This window comes from Sabethes cyaneus, chromosome 3 (assembly GCF_943734655.1).
Source record: "Sabethes cyaneus chromosome 3, idSabCyanKW18_F2, whole genome shotgun sequence".
NCBI classification, from domain to species: domain Eukaryota; kingdom Metazoa; phylum Arthropoda; class Insecta; order Diptera; family Culicidae; genus Sabethes; species Sabethes cyaneus.
The window spans coordinates 169,641,488-169,661,654 of record NC_071355.1 but is presented as its reverse complement, the minus strand read 5'-3'; the positions used below and the strand labels follow the sequence as shown (position 1 = coordinate 169,661,654).

The 20,167-nt window shown below is 37.8% G+C and overlaps 1 protein-coding gene across 1 annotated transcript in view; it reads right to left on the bottom strand.

Moving 5' to 3' along the window:
• LOC128741180 (GYF domain-containing protein gyf-1) overlaps positions 1–20,167 on the bottom strand; it is a 45,558-nt gene that overhangs the window by 19,102 nt on the left and 6,289 nt on the right. The window lies entirely within an intron of this gene.

Below are 20,167 nucleotides of genomic sequence, written 5' to 3'. Positions count from 1 at the left end.
GTTTATTTACGTTTATCTTGTAGAACCAACTAATCCAAGTTTATCCGCATTTGCAATCAGCTCTCACTTTTTCACCTAAAACATTTTTTTCTTTTTGATTTTATACGACGTTCTTTTACTTTTAATAACTTTCGCCTTGTATTCTATAGTCCGCCGAACACTATGTTTCTTCTTTTTGACTGTGTCCAACTCGTAATTTTTCGATTCCGAAGACATTTTTATACGATTGAATTGTGTTGCAAAAACTGCTTATAACATTGCACGTAAATATTGAATGATAATTTTGTACTTATCGCAGCGCCGCTCTAGGTGATTATCGGAAACATGGATATTTGGGGTTTCTCAAACAAACGGATATTTGCAACCCCAATTAAAAGGGGTTCGTGGAACTAACTTTGTCTGGAATTTTGAGGGAAGGTGTAGATATCCACAAGGGTTGGAAAACTGTTAAAAAGTCAATTTTCATAAAAATGGCGTTTGTGGGGTTTCTCAAACAAACGATTCAATTGACCTCAACATGGATCGGTGCCTGATTGTTGTTTTTAATATGATTTTCTTCAATTCGTTCAAATAAAAAAATAGGTATACGATTTATGTAATTTTTTTAAATGTCAAGGAGGGAGGGGGTTTGGTCAACGTTACATAATTTAACGGGGGGGTTATGCCAAGCGTTACTTATCGTTACATGGGGGAGGGAGGGAGTAAAAAATCCGGAATTTTTGCGTTACGTAATTTGTGTACCACGCCTAAGAGATAGTTACGTTTTAACAACCACAACACTTTATTGTTTCAATTCCAGTTGCAGATTTGCTTAATTATATCAAATTTGACTTTCCAAATTCAATTAACATCGTTTAGGTGTAACCAAAATGTGACCAAACTGTTTGTTCCCTCACAAGCTGTGCATGTGGGCTTCTTTTTGGGGCCCCTTGGTTTAGTCTTTCTCGGTTTTATTTTAAAGCTTTACTGGTATAAATATTATGTAATTGAACTGAAAATGTTCGATAGTTCATCTAAAAATGTATTAAGACAGGAAGTTTTGTGCTGAAACACTTTATTTTTAATAGGTCCCACTTGCCCCGGGTGCTTTGAAGTGCCGACCTTATTTCGACCCATTTTTTTAATGCCGTTTCTCAAATTAAACAACTAGTTTTCGGGTGTAATTTGTTAATACACTCATTATGTTTACCTACTGTCAGAAAAACATGTACTTTTACGTAAAGCCTGTGGCCAAAATATAATTTATAAAAAGGTGCGTCAAACTTACAACGCAAATTGAAAATAACGCTCAAATTGAAAGTCCAATTTTGATGTTTGGAATGCCTGTTATAAATAATCTATAATTTTAATACATGCGTTTGAGTTGTATCTTTCATTTCTAGAAAGGTTCGGTTGGAGAAAATGAGGTTGAGGAGAGTTATGAGCTCCGTTCCCACTTACCCCGTATTCCCACTTGCCCCGGGGTACCTTACAAGTATTAAATCAAATGCATACAAAATAACTAAACTTATGTACTTAACTCCAAAACTGCAATGAATAATTTTCTATTATTACTAGTGTATGCCCTCTAAGTAACAACTGGAAGTAACAGCTCCTAAAAGAATTAAAGTGGTGAATCTGTAAGCCTACGTTGCACTGCCTGTGGCGTCTCTAGTTTTTTTGCAAACTAATTTATCGTAATCAGATGGTGCCCCGTGGTTAAAAACGGCACATTCAGACTGACCCCCAACGTTCGAAGGTTAGCACAGATTACCGATTCTGTCTTATCCGTGTATCATCTTTCGACGGTTGAACTACAGCAGAATCTCGATTGAAGAACCTAATTTTGAACTCATCCTGGAAGGAAGGCTTTAAGAATTGCAAATCGAGCCGTGACTGTACTTTGGTGGTTTGGCAAGTTTTGGTTTTGGTGTGGGGCTATACGATACTGAGGAGGAAAAAATGTATAAGTAGAACAAGTTCAAATTACACTGCTCTTTCTTAGCTTCCGTCGGCATATCTGCCGCATAGTAGAAAGTTTCGTACGAACAAGGAGGGGTTTGCTTAAGACATTATGCGACAGATAGATTACATTTCGAAGGACGTGATACAAGGGTGTAAACAGCCATTCTTTCCTGAGGGAATTTGAATCTCGGATGAAATTTTCTTCTTTTGGCTATGAAATCCCTGTTGCTGTCACTAACAAGCGAAAGTTCTCGCCTCTAGGATATATCTATCAAGATAAGTAGGCACGATAACAATAATGTGAGGTGTTGTATAGATTGCGTTGGTCGCAAAAATCTGTATTTGAACACAGAGAAAAAATCATTCGCAGTTGTTTTCGAATACATAGCCAAATTCAATTTGATTTGGAATATCATCCTACAAAACACATATCAAACTGTTCAAATACATTTACCGATTAAATTCGAATCAATAGCACTGTTTTAGCATAGTCACCAAGCGAGAATAATTATGTTGTCAATTTATAATTCTGACTAACACAGCCATTATGAATATTTAGCTGTCGCAACCCACAAAGTGTCAGTAAATGCAAATTTTCACACCTCCTCGGGCTACCCGATGGGTTTCAGATTGCAACATTGTCGATCAGCTCTATTAGAGTCAATCAGTATAATTAATTCTCTGCCGGCAGAATAGAGGGCCAATTCATCTCCATATTTAATTCATTGGAATGATAGTAGCGAACAGCAGTACTGGCACGGATGAAACCCACAGGTTACATTGGAAGGGATAGCCACTTTATAAATCGTCGATTGTTCCCTGAAATCAGTGAAGCGATGACAATTTGCTTACTCGTCATACAAAACCCCAAAATGGCAATTTTATTTGCCGTTAAAAATAATTATCACGGTCATGAATATTAATGAGCGTTTTGCTTCCTCGTTGATTCCGTTGTTGGAATTAATATGGTACGATATACCGTGATCGAAAGCGATTGTTCAGTACAATTTTAGCCTAAATTCTGAATAAGGATTCACCAGTTCTGAATATAATTTCGGTGTTATTTAGAAACGAGACTGTTGTTAGTTAAAATTTAGGGCATTTTTGGGAAGGGACGGACTACAGTTTAATTTTATCTTCGTTTAGTTTTGTTATAATCGTTTCCAAAACTGTAACCAATTGAAAATTCTGCTCTGCTTATGCTTTTTGCTTAATAGGAACAATCTTTTGTTTTATGAAAATAATTTACAACAAATAAAGTTTTAGAGTTTGTATCAATTTTGCGCTTTCGCATCTTAAGCATAGAGAAAGAAATATTTTAACCATTTTACTACTCTGCAATCTGCCGCAAAATCATACTTTTTTCGCACTTCAATCCAGTTTGCCAGGGTTGAAGCGCTGCAGCGAATTTTGTCCATTACTGTTTGCGATAAAAAGTTACTTCCTATGACTCATTTAACTACAGCAATTAAAGTGAGAATCAGTCCGAGAAACCCATATGTTGGCAGACCGCTATTTAGCCAGCAATGTTTTAGCTGGATATGGTCAATACAAACTATTTTGTGTCTTCATTATAACGATTCAGTTTGTTAGTATCCTAGTAATTTAAATGTTCAATCAAAGAAATTGAAAAATTTATGACCGTAATAGGTACAGTACGGAGCAAAAATTTGCCCTGCATAAATCCGAAAGTTTAAATCGCGTCTAAAACCCGAGTTGATGCAAATTTTTCCAGGTAGGTAGTAGTACCAGAGAGACCAACCGATAAACCATGCTGGGCCGACTACGAAGCGCTTGATTACGTTAGAACCGGAGAAATAGTTTGCGTGACTAGACATACTGACTAGACTGTTGGCTGGTTTGCTCGGGTGGCAACAAAAGTTTTCCACGTTTCCCTCAGCGGTACAATATAAAAAGAATCAGAGCTGTAGGTATGTATCGCATCGTTATAAGTATATGTACAGAAACGATTTTTGGCAAGGACGACTATTGTATGCAGTATTTCTCCTGCCGAGCAATTAGTTGATATTCATGCAGTTAAATTTTCTGCATTGTTGATACATACATATACGAAGGAATGTGCGGCTTACTTAATGGTACTGGGTGAACTATATCTAAACAAGATCCATTTCAAATCCGCTTTGCCTTTCATCCCGAAATCACGAAAAAGGGATATAACACAAAAACTTTTTTTCAATCTACTAGCAGTACTGTTGTTCGATTTTATCGCGTCGGTTATGTCTACTAAATACGAACCTAAAAGTTGCATGCCGCGAAATTGTACATTGCCGACGGTCTCAAAGAGGTGCACACAACCTAGAACATGATATCGCTACTAATAGCAGCGTTTGACTAAGGATAAGGACTAAATGTATTCATTTATTAGCACGACTGATTCTATAATAACAATTGTAATGAATTGACAAACAAATATCGATGTGCAATCATACCGATGAACGTGCAAGCTGCTAAATACTTTTCCTACATATCTCAGAGTGCTTTGAGGACCATTTTCAGAAAAAGTTGGTCATTATTTGGTGCATTATAGTTATATCACATGCATCACATCATAAGGGGGAGCTTACGCCTCCAAGACCACCCTTCTATGACAACCATAGTAAATAGTACAGGTGAAACATGTCACGCGTCGCCACAAGATGGTATCTGCTATTCAGCTGTACCAACCTGAACGCTGATAATTGTTTAATTCCTCCTCATTGTCGACGCTATCCGGCTGTAGGGTAACCAACCTATTTTGGACCCCATCAGCAGCTGTACATAATTTGGACACTTGCATTTGATTTTGCTGTAAGTGTCCAAATTATATACAGCTGCTGAGGGGGTCCAAAATACGTTGGTTACCCTAGCAATTGTTCCCTGAGCAATTGTTTGTTAGTGCTAACGCTAAAACTGTTGATAAGTATGTATAATCAATTGTAGTGAACCACACATGCTCTTGGATCTAATTGGGAACAGGAAGCAGGAACTATTCTGAAACAATCCTTCAGTTTCCAGGACAAGACTTGCTCTGTTAATTTTTTAGCGCTTTCCTGCTTGAAAGTTCTCACAGGATTAATTGTCAGTTTAATAACCTTTTGCGCAATGACTCTCACGTCACCCATTAACTGTAATTGCCTTCATCATGGGGTACATTCTATTTATCTTCATATGCAGTAGTATAAAACGCCTTCTCATAATAGAGTGTGAGAGAGTAGAAACCATTATTCAACCCTCTAGCTCCCAAGCTCGCATTGGTAAATTATCCCAAAATATTAGAAAAATTATGATCATTTATTCGCATATAAAATGACTACAAAAATTTACTTAGAGCTTACAGGAAAATAAATTGATTAGTTCAGCAGAACTACAAATTTTCTCTCTGGTTCCAACCTTTAGTGTAATCGGAATTGCGTTTACGTGTTTCAGACAACTATTCTTAAAAGTCTTAGTACATTAAACACAGATCAACATTTGCAAAAAATTGAAATGAATACAGAATACAGGTAGAACCGCTAAAAAATATTAAAAACGTGAAAATAAAAATTGTGCTACCACAAGGCATAGAGGGTAAGATTGTATGCGTTACCGAATGGACGCGACGCTAATGTACTGGTTTTTGTTTGCTCATTTTTGCGGGAGAGATAGACAAAGAAATTAACTTTTTACAGCGATTCAGTACTTTCTATTTTCCATCCAATATTGCAATGCAGTTTGTTTCTTACAAATAATCTTACGCAGATTGAACACAATTACAATCAAATATGACGATCAACAACTGATCAAAGATTTAAACTGCGGCAGATCCTCCGAAAAGGTCGTGAATACAGCACTCTTATGCGGGGGTCAATCCCGGTGTAGTGGTTAGCATTCACGTCTATCACGCCGAGCACCCGAGTTCAATTCCCAACCCCGCAGAAGTCACGAATGACCTAAGCTGTTGAAGTGACTATAATCAAAACAAAAAAAGCACTCCCATGCGTCATTTATTTGTTGATTTCAAAACAGCATATGATACCATCGACCGAAAAGAGAGCTAGGAAAAACTATGGACGAGAACGGATCTTCCAAGTCGATCAAATTGGTTAAATCTACAATCCTACATGTCCACCCAATGCCGTGTTCAGATTTCGGGTGGATTGTCAAGTTCATTCCTATCACACAAGGGCTTCGTCAAGGTGATTGATCGAGGTAGTTGACGAATTTGTCTATGTTGGCTCACTGGTAACGGCAGACAATGGGACCAGCCGTGAGATTCGGATGTATATTATCAGAGGAAGTCGTGCTTACTATGGGCTTCATAAGCATTTTCAGTCTAACAGACTAAGCCCCCATACAAAGTGTAACTTGTTATAGTCGCTCATTAGATCGGTTGTTTTCTATGGGCATGAAACTTGGACGATGCTCGAGTAGCACGTACGAATACTCGGAATTTTCGAGAGACGAGTGCTTCGAACGATTTTCAATGGCGTACAGGAGAGTAGAGTGTGGAGGCGGATGATAAACTATGAACTAGCGCAGCTCTACCCACTCTGTCGCAGTGAACCCAGTATTCAAAAGGTGGCTAAAGCCGGATGGATACGTTGGGCAGCGCATGTTGCAAGCACGCTAGATAATTACTCTGCAAAGATGATGTTCGCTACAAATCCGATGGGAACTCGATCAGGGGCGCAGTGGGCCAGATGGAGCGAGAATTGGAGAAATTGGGTTCATTAGAAAATGTCTTGAAACGGGAATCCAAATAGGCTAAACACCCTAATATTCTCCCCACCTTCCATAGACAATACTACTGGCTCCTTAGGCAAAAGATAATGGTGACCAGCCATTGCACCGACTGAAATGAATTATTCTCGAAAACTTTGAAAGCAAGCATTTTGTAGTGGTTCAGCAGGAAAAAGAAAGAAAATTATAGTCAACAGAACCAAGCAGCAAAACATTGCAGAAGTAAAAATGCTTCGCCTAACTTGAAGCTCTTCTACAGAAAATTGAAGAAGTCTGCCGAATTGACATGAAGACATGCGTAGATTCGGCCTCGGAACCATTCAATCTTGTGTTCATTTCGTGTCCGTACGTTTTGTATCCGCTCGGTACAAATAATATCTATTTCAGCAAAAACATCCAATGGAAATTAGATGCTCTACCAAAAATCAAGAGACAGCAACAACTATTGTAAAGTTTGAAGCATTTAGAAATGGGATAGGATGAAGGCGCCATTATAAGTCCTATTGCCTATATTGGTCCAACTTTCAATACAATCATCTAAATCTACAATTTTTACGAAGTTTTTCTATCCTAAGTGTAAGTTTCATCTATGCTTAAATCAATATGCGCTAAAAATATGGTTAATGTAGCGATTCATTACAGGTATGGATGATTGTAGTGAAAATAAAACCATTATAGGACAAGCTGACGCAGTTGATCAAGCCTTCACTGGAGCAAGTGATTTGCTATGTGCGTGTTTCGGTGGCACTCTCGATTCCCTTCGAATCGTGCAGAAGGTTGGATGAATAGGATGGACTATCCTGTATGTTATTCAACATCGCTATTGAAGGGGTGATCCGGTGAGCGGGCATCGAAACAAGAGGAACAATCTTCGGCAAAAGTAACCAACTTCTAGCTTTCGCAAATGACCTTGACACCATTACGAGTATCCTTGGGACAACGGCGATAATCTATGCCAGACTAAAAAATGGATCATTGACGGCGATGAACTGGAAGTAGATGATGAGTTCGTTTATTTGGGATCACTGGTCACCGCCGATAATAATGCAAGTAAGAAGATTCAATGACGCATTCAAACTGGAAGTCAAGCCTACATTACCCTCCGCAATACGCTTCGATAAATGAGCATACGACGCAGCACAAAGCTGACGATGCATAAAACGCTAACCAGACCGGTAATCTTCTACGGACTTGAGACAGTAACTTTGCATAGGGAAGACATATGTGCACTAGCCGTATTTGAACGAAAGATGTTGCGGACTATTTTTGGTGGAGTATAAATGGATAGCGAAGAGTGGCGTTGGTGTATGAACCATGAGCTGCAGGCACTACTTGAAGAGATTCCCAGCATACACCTGGCGATAGTTGGGAGACTACGGTGGGCCGGCCATGTCGTCGCAAGGATCCCGGACGACTGTGCAGTGAAATCCGTTCTTTTCAAGAACCCCAGCGGCACCAGGAATAGAGGGGCCTAACGCCGACTTGCGTGTGTCGAGACGCGCAACGAATTGGCGACGAGTAGCCCAGGACCGAGAACGGTGGATAGGAATTCTTGATACGGCAAGAGCAACCCCGGTTCTCTGCTGGTAGAAGTAAATAGTAAAGGAGTGGAACCCTTAATCGCCTGGTTATTCGAAAAGACTAGGCTAATTCCAACATCTCGGATTATTATTTGGTGCAAAAACTCAATGCTGACCGCTATACTGTGTGGCGAATCCGCCTCCGGGAAGGCAACAAGTGCTACCGACCAAATTGACAATCTAACCGAAGCCTCAAAAAACAGTGGCCCGAATCTAGGCTCGTAATCTGACGAAACGCGATCAATGTGTCTTGCCCAAAACTTATGCAATAACCGATTTCTTTCAAATTCCGGGGGTCAAATTCTACAAGGCTTCTGTTCACGGCAGCGTTCCTAGAAAATTTGAGTTTTTTTCTGCGGATTTGGTATGGATTTGTTCCTGCGAGAAGAAAACCATGACATATGATATTTTATGACATATATGGCCATGCATTCGGAAGTAAACAAATTGTCCGCAGCTCCGGATAATATTGGGATAGTGTAAAGCAAGCTTATTAACAGGCCTACTATATTATAACTGCGCGGTGGTGTAATTGGAACCACACTTGAACGGCAACCGATCGGCAGTTGTGGGTTGAAATCGCACATTTTTCAGTTCATCGAAATTTTCAGTCTTCACACTTCCTAAAAGGCAGCATATCTTGCAAGCAAATACGAAGGCAGATGGCAAACTATATCAATACATTGGTTACACCCTTTTTCAATAATTCAAAATGTAGAAAAATTAAGGTGAAATTAGTCGTCATCGATTCTGTAAATTTCAAAAGCAGTTTTTTTATTGAAATAAAAATTTTGTTTATGAAAATATATTTGCTGTATTCAGATTTTCAAGAAGAATGCAGTGAATACATTTCTATAAACAGAATTTCGCTTTTGAACCCAAAAACTGCTTCCGAAATTGGGCTTTCCAATGAAAAGTTAATGACTGCTAATTTCCCGTTAAACTAAATAAATCATCATACAGCTTAATGATCACACCACAAAAGCGGTTAGCGAGCTATTACAGTTTAATAGCTTTCAACTCAATGACACTGTTTTTTCGTACAAAGAGGTACTCATACACCAACATAACAACTATTATTACACTATATTCTCTATTACTCTATATTCGTAAGAAATTTGTTGCAAACCAGAATGACATTGACTTGGTATACTTACTGATAAATTTCACTTTCTTCGATGCTTTTGGTTGTTTGGTACGTGCCTTGGTCGGTTTCTTTGTTGGTGCCGACCGACGGTTAACTATATACCATCGCCGTCCAGACAGTGGGCGCAGAAAAGACACAGGAGAGAATAAATTGATTTATGCGCGTGGGTACGGTATTTGCTTATACAAGGATTACTTTTCAAACTGGATACAATCCGCTGCTCGCTATATGGTGCTTCGAAAGGAGGTCAAAATCAATATGTGGGTATGGCGAAAATGTCCGGTTGCCTTAAGAATAATATTAAACAAAGTAAAGTCAGCCAGACAGGTCACCGACGAGGGGAGTTTATTCAGTAAACTTTAATGAGTATTAAAAGTTTGCACATGTCAAGGGATGAGTGTAGTGTGAAGCCATTGTGATTTACGATGAAGGTAATGAAAAAATGCAAATCCATCGAAACACAGAATGAAATTAAATACTACCGTTATTGAATGTGGAAAGAGCTTATAAGTTTATTTGAAATTTCACAAGTGCAAAGAAAATCACAGGTTGAATAGAAAAACAATTCAATGACAAAGACACGTTTAATATAGAACGTTCCGCAGTGCGGAAGGGTTGTCCTTGTTTCACTTGAATTTGCAAGGTGTTGTCTGCAACTGTTTCATGAGGGTCGAAAAATTGTTCCTATGAGGGGTTGGAAATATAAAATGTTCTGTTTTAATCCACCTAATGTGTGGTTACTTTTTTGTAAGTGGAGGAGTCTGCAAGTGATCACTTTTGAACCAACAAACAATCCAAACAAACTGATTGCTTTGCCAACCAATGCATGGTGAGATACCATTTCATCATTAAACTCATGAGCCATACGTTTCTCTAGTAATTCAATAGATTAATATTTTCTGAATAGTTTCAGGACGTCTATTCACTGCAAACTACTGGTATGTTATCAATGCCTCGCAGGCCGGCGTCTACATTGTACGTGGCTGGCATATATTTGTGTTCATCTACAGAAACCACCGGGAATGACGGTGACATAGATGGCATATAAGCTGAAGCTCAGGCAGGAAATGAAACTCATCTTTTCAAACCAGGTTTATTAAAGGGTCTTTCCACGTCAGAGCCAGCGGCTCTCTCGTTCCGGTTATTTTTTCAATGCGCAATGGAACAAACGTTATTCTTCCAGGCTCTTGCTCTATTCGAATGGTATGGTACTCATGGGGGTTCGACTTATGCTAAGACTGTTCCACCCGGAGTAGTTTCGCAAACTATCAAAAGATTTCTTCCAGTATATGCGCTAGAAACAACCATAATTAATTCTGCAAATTTAATTGTGTTGAATGATATAGAAATATGACGCTTTTGTAAACAGTTTCAAACAGGAAAACTCTGAAAAAGTTATTTTTACAATTGTAAAGATTACATAATATGACATTTGAATAAACTTTTTATATTTTAAATATGCTTAAGTCAAGTTAAACAAAATAAACAATAGAATAATCCCGAAAGACTTTTTTCGAGGTAATCCACATTTTAAGAAAAAATCGATAAGTTTTATTATATATTGGGATAGACGTTACATCTATCGGAAAGCAGCCAAGAAATAATAAATTTAATTTATATTTGATTGAGATAACATTATAATGTTCACAAATGTGTTTCTCGGAGAACGGAGTCATTATTTACTGTCTGTTTCATCCATTCATTTATTTTGTTGAGATTTTGAATGAAAGATAATTATCTGCAACGATAAACAAACCAGCACTTCTATAACTCTGGATGACAATGTCTACCGTGCGAGAAAAGTGGTCCAGATAGCTTAATACATATGTGCTATATGTTAGTGCCCAAGTATTATACTTTGTTCACCGGTCGGTCTACATCTGCACACATACACGGACAGTAAGGAAACAGTACCTACATGAACAAAAGCCATTATCAGGACACCGTTCTCATGTCGTCAGAAGTGGCGTCTGTCGTTCTACTATGGCTCCCCTTTCGTGAGTAACTTCATTGTGCAGTTGGCATCAAAAATCCGGAATCAGTAGCTATATGACTCATAATCCTTTCCACTTTGGTAGTGCAAATGTTAGGAAGCTTTTGCAGCACGAGACACACTTCGAAATGCATGTAGAAGAGGTAGCAGTGCAAAATGCATGCAGTGATAGTAGGAAAAGGAAATATGTATGTGAAGCTTTAAACTTGGTTCTCTGCAGCTAATGTAGAGGTTAATGATTCTTCATAACACAAATGACTTATCAAAACCTAGATAAATGATTAGTCAGTAGAATTCAAATACATATTCCTTCTAAGCTAAAAGTTTGTTTAGCTTTAGGTTTCTTTCCATCGCTTTTAGTGCACGTAAACTAATTAATACCAAAAACCAAATTTTAAATTCTGATTTTACGTAAACCATAGGAGAATATAGTTGAATATCTTTACTTGACGCAATTAAAGTCTTAAATTAAACTCTGCATAGAGAATTTATAAATTAGGATAACAAATTATTTCAAATCTGAAAATTTTCATTATCATAATTAAGGGACAAAATGTCTAACATGAAGAAAAAACTGATGAATTTTGCATGTTGCAAACATGTACATTTAAAAGCCCAGATTGGGACACATGACACGTAAATAATATGGTTCGGTTTTCTGAAAATCTAGCATTGGTTATCTTGATACATAAAAGACAGATTCTTTACCGACCAGCTGTCTGCGTTTTATCAATTAGAGCATACCTACAGTAAAAGGTTTGGGCTCGCTGTAGGGCTTTGGTACTTAAAACCTTACAGGAAATTGTAAGGAGTAAAGTATGTTTTTGACCATTGAATATCAATCGAAAATGCTACCCCGGGGTTATATACAGTTAGATTTTTCAAAAAATCGATTTTCTGTTTATATCATATTTTCTGTTCATGGCGAACGACCCGACGGTTAAACCACTCTATAATAAACTCACTCAACATTTTCTGTTCATACCAATGCGGTAAATATTAACGAAGTTAAACGCATATTCGTAACGACGTGTCAGAGCGATTGCAGAAGGAACGCGAAACTTTGAATGCGCGTTTCTCAAAACCGTGTTTTCAAAAAGTCGGTGAGCAAGATTTCTCGAAAACGGCTGAACCGAATCACTTCAAATTTTGACACAAGTGTTCTAAGGATATATTCTACAGATTAATCGAATGTTTTTCCTCATCGATTAATATTTCTTATTTTATGGACAATTTTAGAGCAAAATTAACCCCAAAATCGATTTTTCATGTTTAACAAGCCGCCATTTCGTCAAAAATATTATATTGCTAAATCCTTCGATCAATCCATAGATAATATATTTTACCACCGATTCTTTTTTGGTCTTTCGATTTTCGATGATTCAGTCCAAAGATATCGCGCTCACCGCAAGACTCCTTATTTTAGAAGAGTTCTATGAGATTAACTATAGCAGCTATTTAAATAACGTTTTTCAAAAACAAAATATCTTAAAATACGATCAAAAGCTACTGTAAGATGTATACAAATTTTCACTTTAATCAATTAAAAGGTTTTTAAGCCACCTAATTATATATAACCCCTTAAGTTCATAATTAAATAAATAGCAGATAGGAAGTTCTCGAAAGTAATTAGCTGGTTCGGAATACAAACTTTACTATAATTTTACGTGGAACAATAACTTACTCATGTTCGTGAGCAGTCTAAAAATAATTTTACTTCAATGATACACAATGAAAAATCGATTACGGTGATTTCAACTAGCTTTTTATTTGGAGTGCTGAAACCGGAATAGTCAACTGGATACCAGGTATGAAAAGCTTTCCGAAGACACCCGAAATCGAAATCCTCTCACGTCGAACCAGTAAATCCTACCGTCAAAACCAGCCCCAGGCTGATACACCATGGGTTTGGGCACACTGCGGATGGATGAGTCATCCTTTCCGACAGTGTCTCGATTAAGCACAGCCGGGCATACACTCTAATTATATAATACGCAGGATTTCTGGCTTAACGCGGCCGGCATATTCTATAAATTAACAATTGCAACGAGATAACAATTGCAACTCGTACAGCTCATGGTGGCATATAATATTCAGAACTAAAGTTTGCAATATGCTTGTGTTTCGATATCTGCACAAATGGAATACTATATAAAATGAGTAGTCGAACCAAAAGAAAAGTGGAAAAATAAAACGGAATTTACTTTTGAAGGATAATCCTCGTTTTGTGGGCACATTTGCGAGCAGCGTATGAATCCGTATATTGGCGATTGAAGCTTTCTGATAGAGGACAATTATCTTACCTGCCGGCAGAATCGGTGCTCGGCACGTGTGGCAGAAGCACTGCATAACTGAATCACGCACTAATCCAATCAACATTTTGAAAGATTAAACTTTGAACACTGGTTAAGTACACGAACCGAAATTAAAATGAGTTAAATCTAATTGGGGGTAAGATAAAATAAACTTTTGTTTCAGACAGTCTGTCTATTTCCGATTTTTCACCAATTTTTTTTCTGTCGACAAAATCGCGTTAAGATTAGTCAACGACCACGGTACGACTGAGCCTAGAATGTGGAAAATCTTCTCCGGTGGAAACACTCTCACTCTCACTGAACAATAGATATTTTCGACAAACCACAATTTATTAAAAATGTACTGACACCAATTTAAAACCGCAAAAAAACAAACTAGGCAGAAAAACTTTTTCTTATTATAATATCTCTCTAGAAAAAACCACAGCAGAAATTTTTCATGACAAAAAGAACTGCAAATGAAATAACTTTTCCTTTTTACTCTCTGACCGTCAGGGTGGGGCACATAATAGATATGAGGAAAAACTATACTTTTCCCACCAGAGATCCTTTTTACGTCTCGATAGCAGCTCTCCGATTTCTCTGCTCAATCAATTGAACTAGGTAACTCTCCGCCGGTGCTTCTAAGCGGCGTTTTCTGTAGCACTTCCACCACGTGCTTCTTCAATCCTGAACCCTGCCGCTCAGTAAAACTGCTTCTATTCGAAATTGCCACGATTCGCTCGGACTCACGGAAGCAACGGAACCGCACACGTCAATTTCTGCACATGAACTGTGCGATTCCGTTTTACCGGTGAAAGGATAACGCTATCACGATGGGGTGTACAATCTCGTATCCTATAGGACCAAACCGATCTAACTTCGTCGCGTGTTCGGATTGCAAATCGCGGAGAACCGGCTCTCTCGACATTCCCATACGCGCGTACGGCTTCATCATTACTCCTGAAAACTCAGCAGCTCCCCACGAAACATGATAAGGTGGAACGGAAAAATCAATACTAGCCCATATCCTTGGACAGACGCAGGACATTTCTTACACCATTGCCTATACTGCACACTAACACATCGGGAAAAACGTAGCAAGGACAAACTACTGTAATATTTGATGTGCTACCACAGTATGGGAGTGAGTAGTGAAGAAAAATGAAAAAATGTTTTTCTCAACACATTACAAGTGGAACACGAACAAATTTCTTTGAGTGCTATTTTCACTAGACTCCTTACTGAGGATTTACACCGAGCTGTAGTAGTTGTTAGTAGCACCATCTGGCCACAATGACGACAAATGAGGGAACTTTTACATTTTTCGTCTAATAATTTTCAGAAAATTGGGCAACTTAGGAGCAGTACTTTTGAACTTACCGATGGAGATGAACAACCCATAATCGAATTTCGGTAACTGAACTTCTATAGCATATATATAAAATGCGAGCTACAATAATGTATGATACGGTTAGAAACCAGAAATAATGAAGCAGGATCTTTTGATTTGAATGTTATGTATTAAATAAATGTTTCTGTTTATTCTTCACTAGTAAAAAAAGTATTGAAAAGTCATTAATAATGATTGAACACGCAATCTGGAATATAGATAAGTGCTATAAGATAAGATCAAATAACAAAAAAATACCTTTCTGGCCACACGGCTGCACCAGCTAATTGTAAAAATTTAGGATAATGAACAGCTACCGGAGGAGGGGATAAATGGGTTTATCTGCGCGATCTACCAGGTGATAAGCAGCATTATGAGAATTATCGTGCAATCACCGTTCTCAATGCTGTCTACAAAGTGCTGTCTTAAATCACTTTCCGCGAACTATAACCAATTACGAACAGATTTGTGAGATCAAACCGGCTTCGTTGCACAACGGTCGACAGATCATATCTACACTGCGGCAGATACTCAAAAAATAACGAGAGCTCCCACGCACCATTTCTTCGGCGACTTCAAAGCTGGATATGATACCATCGACCGAAAAGAGCTATGGAAAATAATAAACCAGAATAGCTTCCCGCGAAGCTAATTAGACTGATTAGATCTACGATGGATGGTCCACAATGCTTCGTCAGATTTTGGGTGGATTATCAGTATATTCGAATCTTACTGAGAACTTTGTCAATGTGATGGTATCTCATGCCTACTATTCAACATAGTGCTACAAAATATTATAAACCGAGTTGATATCAAAACGTGGGGCACGATCTTCAACAGATCGAGCCAATTTGTCTGCTTTGCCGACAACATGGACATTTTCGATATAACATCTGTGGCGGTGGCATAATAGTACACCAGACTAAAGTGCAAAGTCTAGAAGATTGGGTTTACCCATTCTGTTCTAGCGTAAGAAACTTAATACGTGATTTCAATGCATGCTGGATCATAATGGGTTAAAGATAAATATGTCCAAAACAAATCACATGCTGGACGGTGGAATCGAGGATCACCAACGCTGCTTGGGCAGTATTAGAACGATCAACGGCGATGAGTTCGAGGTGGCTACCTTGGCTCACTAGTGAAGGCGAACAATTAATCCGGTACAAACAAGACGACCAAGAGCGCAACGGGTAAGATGGCTAGATCAGGCGATCTGGCAGCGCGTACGCGGTGCCCAAGGAATTAGAAAGCGATAGCCCACAATGGAGTTGGTTGGAGAAATGTCGTTCATCAGGTTACGAGGTTACGTCTTAGGACGGAAAGCCTTTTAAATGAATAAATATTAAATTTAAATTTAAACTGTACGCGAAATAATCACAATCAATTCAAGACCTTAAGCACAACATTCTGACCACTCTAGCGGCCATATCAGTCGAAAAACTCGGAACCATCAAACTGAACCAATGTGCAGATCGCAAAAATCGATAAAATATTCTGTGTTTTACATCAATTTGAAAATGAAAATGAATCTTATGATTTGCAAAGGTTTCACTGACATGAAACGAATTGGGCAAGTATAAGCTTGATGAAAAAAATGTGAAAATCGGTCGAAAATTATAGCAATCAAAGAGAAATTGCATGTATGTATTTGTTTTGCAATGGCCACGTAACCAAACACGTTCTCAAATCGCTCATGAGCCCGAATGACAGTGATCGCACCATCTGCCTCGGTGGATCCAGATCAATTTCTTTCCACTAGCAACAACTCCATCCTATGACACTTGGGGATGATGCAGAGGATTCCTCGATCACTAGTAGCAGCAAGTGTCGGACTAATATTCCTTTCCCTCCTAAATTGACCTGCATGGGCGTGGCCAGCTTTGCTATTGATCATCACAAAGAATCAGATCACCAGAACATGCACACTGTGAATGATGTGCTACCCCCAGCATCATTGTGATGGTTCTTTGTGCAATTTCAGCTGATCTAGATCAATCGCGGACAACTCACGGACGGTCGAACTATGCTATGCTATGCTATTAAGGCCATTGCAAATATTTTATAAAGTTTTTGTCCTTCCGGTGTTCGGCCACTGAAGGGGGGGGCGAAAAAAAAACAAAGTGAATTTTTTAATCGAGCAAAAAAAACATGGATTTTAATAATTTTTATTTAAGGTTTAAACGTGAAAACCGAATCTATTCTTGCCTATAATATATACGTTATTATTTTTTATGCAAAAATATACGAAAAAAGACAAAAACGGAGGAAAATTTTTTTGGACGATTTTCGGAAATTCCATTGTTCTAATTTCTATTTCTGTTTCGTGCTAGAAGCGTTAATTCAACTCGGAGACTCATTTTTCGAGTTTTTCAGACTGTAGAGCCCGCAGACAATTGATTTTATAAAAAGAAATTTGACTCATATCCTACAAATTATTTTTTTGCCCCCCGATTTTTCAAGCCAATTTCCAAGGGGGGGGGGTGACAAAAACTTTAAATATGATTTGCAATGGCCTAATTAATGAAATATAAATAAATTAAAAGTTGTCAACAATTTTTTTAATCACAAAAAACTTTCAAATGTGAATATTTTCAAATGTCACAATTGCTTTTGGCTAATCAAGGCGAAAGTTTTAACGTGACGCGGTTTCTTTTTCAGCAATAAAAAACGATCGAAGTTGGTATTCTAGACACACGCTTTGGCGTTGAAACTGTCTAGACCACATTTTTTACCACAAACAGACAGGTAGGCGACTTTGAATCATGGAACATTGCCTTTAAAACATTGGCTCTAGATCCATTGTTATTTGCCTTTTTCTGGACGAAGGGCGCCAACCAGCTGGCGGATAAAAATACATACATCATCGTATGCTACATGCACTCGACGCGTTAAACATTTTTGCTGAATTTCGGTAATGATTATCGCTTCTCAAGAAGGAACAGAAATTTAGTGAACTTGTATCAAAAATTGACCAGAAAAAGTTTTAGAAATATTAAATCCGAGTAAAGACAATTGTAAATGAACCATATCGCGCAGCCTATTTCCAATTGCCTCCAGACGAATTGAAAATATAATCCGACGCTTCGGGAGGACGGGTGCCATACATCAGCAAAATAAAAGCTACTAAGCATAATGTAAGAGCACCAACACCACCGCCCATCAACTACAACCAGAGCGCGGATGCTGATTGTCTATTGGCAAACAAGACATAAAACATTATGTATAAAATTTTGTCGTCGACGCAATGTGCTATTTTCTGCTGTTATTCACTTCAGAAGGTACCACGCAAGAGAGCAACAATTTCCGCTCTAAAAATACCAATATCGACATTTTCGCAGCATATTGGTTTAACAAGCCAAAAAGTCCTTTTTCCGAACTTTTGTTAACGTCAAAAACGCTGTGGTTTTATTATTTTACATAGGTACAGCTGTTTTATGGTGGCATATTTATAGTATTTATATTAAATAAGGATCAGAGGCCAACGAAAGCGAGACTCACTTCACCTTAATCGAAAGATGGTTGGCGAGTGAGTAAAATATCCAAAGACAACATTTACAAAAGCCCACTTTTGCCAACTGAGATATTTTCCTCTCGCTCACAACTGAAAACTCGGATGAGTCACGAATGTTTATTCCTGTGATATGTCGATTTCCGTTTTCTGCCCTGCTTGTACAAACTAGCTGTTACACAGGCGCCCATGTACTTCAGCTGCATTTATTGTGGAAATACATAGACGTGAGAAAAGAAGGAAAGCTGAGAAAGCTTTTGGACGGAAGATGTTGACTATTGGCATTGCAGACAAATAATATGTCTGCCTTTTTGGTCGCGTTCACATAAAAAGTATACAAATGGCTATATAAACATACCTGCGTAATAACAACCCGACTAGGCAAACGTAACAAAAAATATCACGTTTATCGCGTATTATGATTAACTTCAACATTTACCTAGTTATAAAATTGGAATTTAGTAATTGGAAATTAGTGTTTATACGCTATAGTATCTCTGATTTGGGTTTCCTCAACTGTTTACTGTTCCTTAACAAGGAGTACATGTAATCAAATCATTGCTTCAATGTTATCAATACTTGATTAGTTTGAAATTATAGACGAGATTTGGAAAAAAGCAATGGAATGTCGAACTATTATTATCCGACATATACGACATATAGCATATAGATTGTATGAAAGCAAGAATAATTATTTCATTTTAAAATTATTCAAGCCAGCCAGACATCTGCGGAATATCGGATGGGCAACGTTTTTAATTTATTTTTATTTTTATTTACAAGTCTTCGACTAATTCGTACAGACTGTCGCTACATATTACTTATTCTATGTTTAAAGGTTATTTTACTAATATTAAAATTGTAGCATTCTGAGATATTGTCAAACTCTCTACAGCAAACATATAACGGATTATTTTGGGCATATTGAGTACGATACACAGGAAGCCGAAGGAAATGAGGCATCTAAGCAGATTAGAACTCAAGTTTCAATTTTGGAATTTTGTTTTTTTTGTCGCGTTTGAAGTTTTATGACATTATAGGCTCAACCCATGATCCACTTTTTGAGGTACAGGCATACCTCGATATAAGACAATTTATAATTTCTAAAAGTTGTCTTATATCGAAACACGGTTTTTTCAAAAAAAAAAATTGCATTAGCGGTCGCCAGTTTTGCTCTGTGTTATGTGTTTACGGTTTTTGAACTATTTATTATTGTTTGAACTATTAGTTTTTTACTATTTTTGAGGTTATTTTGAAATAATGAACATCTTTATGGCGCCGATTTCAGAATGGAAAATCAACTCTGGTATCGTTATCAGCTATGTCAAAGCGAATTGTTTCGATATAAGACAAAATTGTCTTATATCGAATTGTCTTATATCGAGGTTGTTTTATAACGAGGCTGTCTTATATCGAGGTATACCTGTACTTCACTTTGGAACCGTTCGATGATAGAAACAGGGCAAACAATCAAATCGACGTGATTGTCAATCGATAGCTGGTAAAGTCGTTGATTACAAATAATATCAGTAGTTGCAAGGCGGTTGTAATGTGTAACATGCAATATCAATAAGCTGTAAATTGTT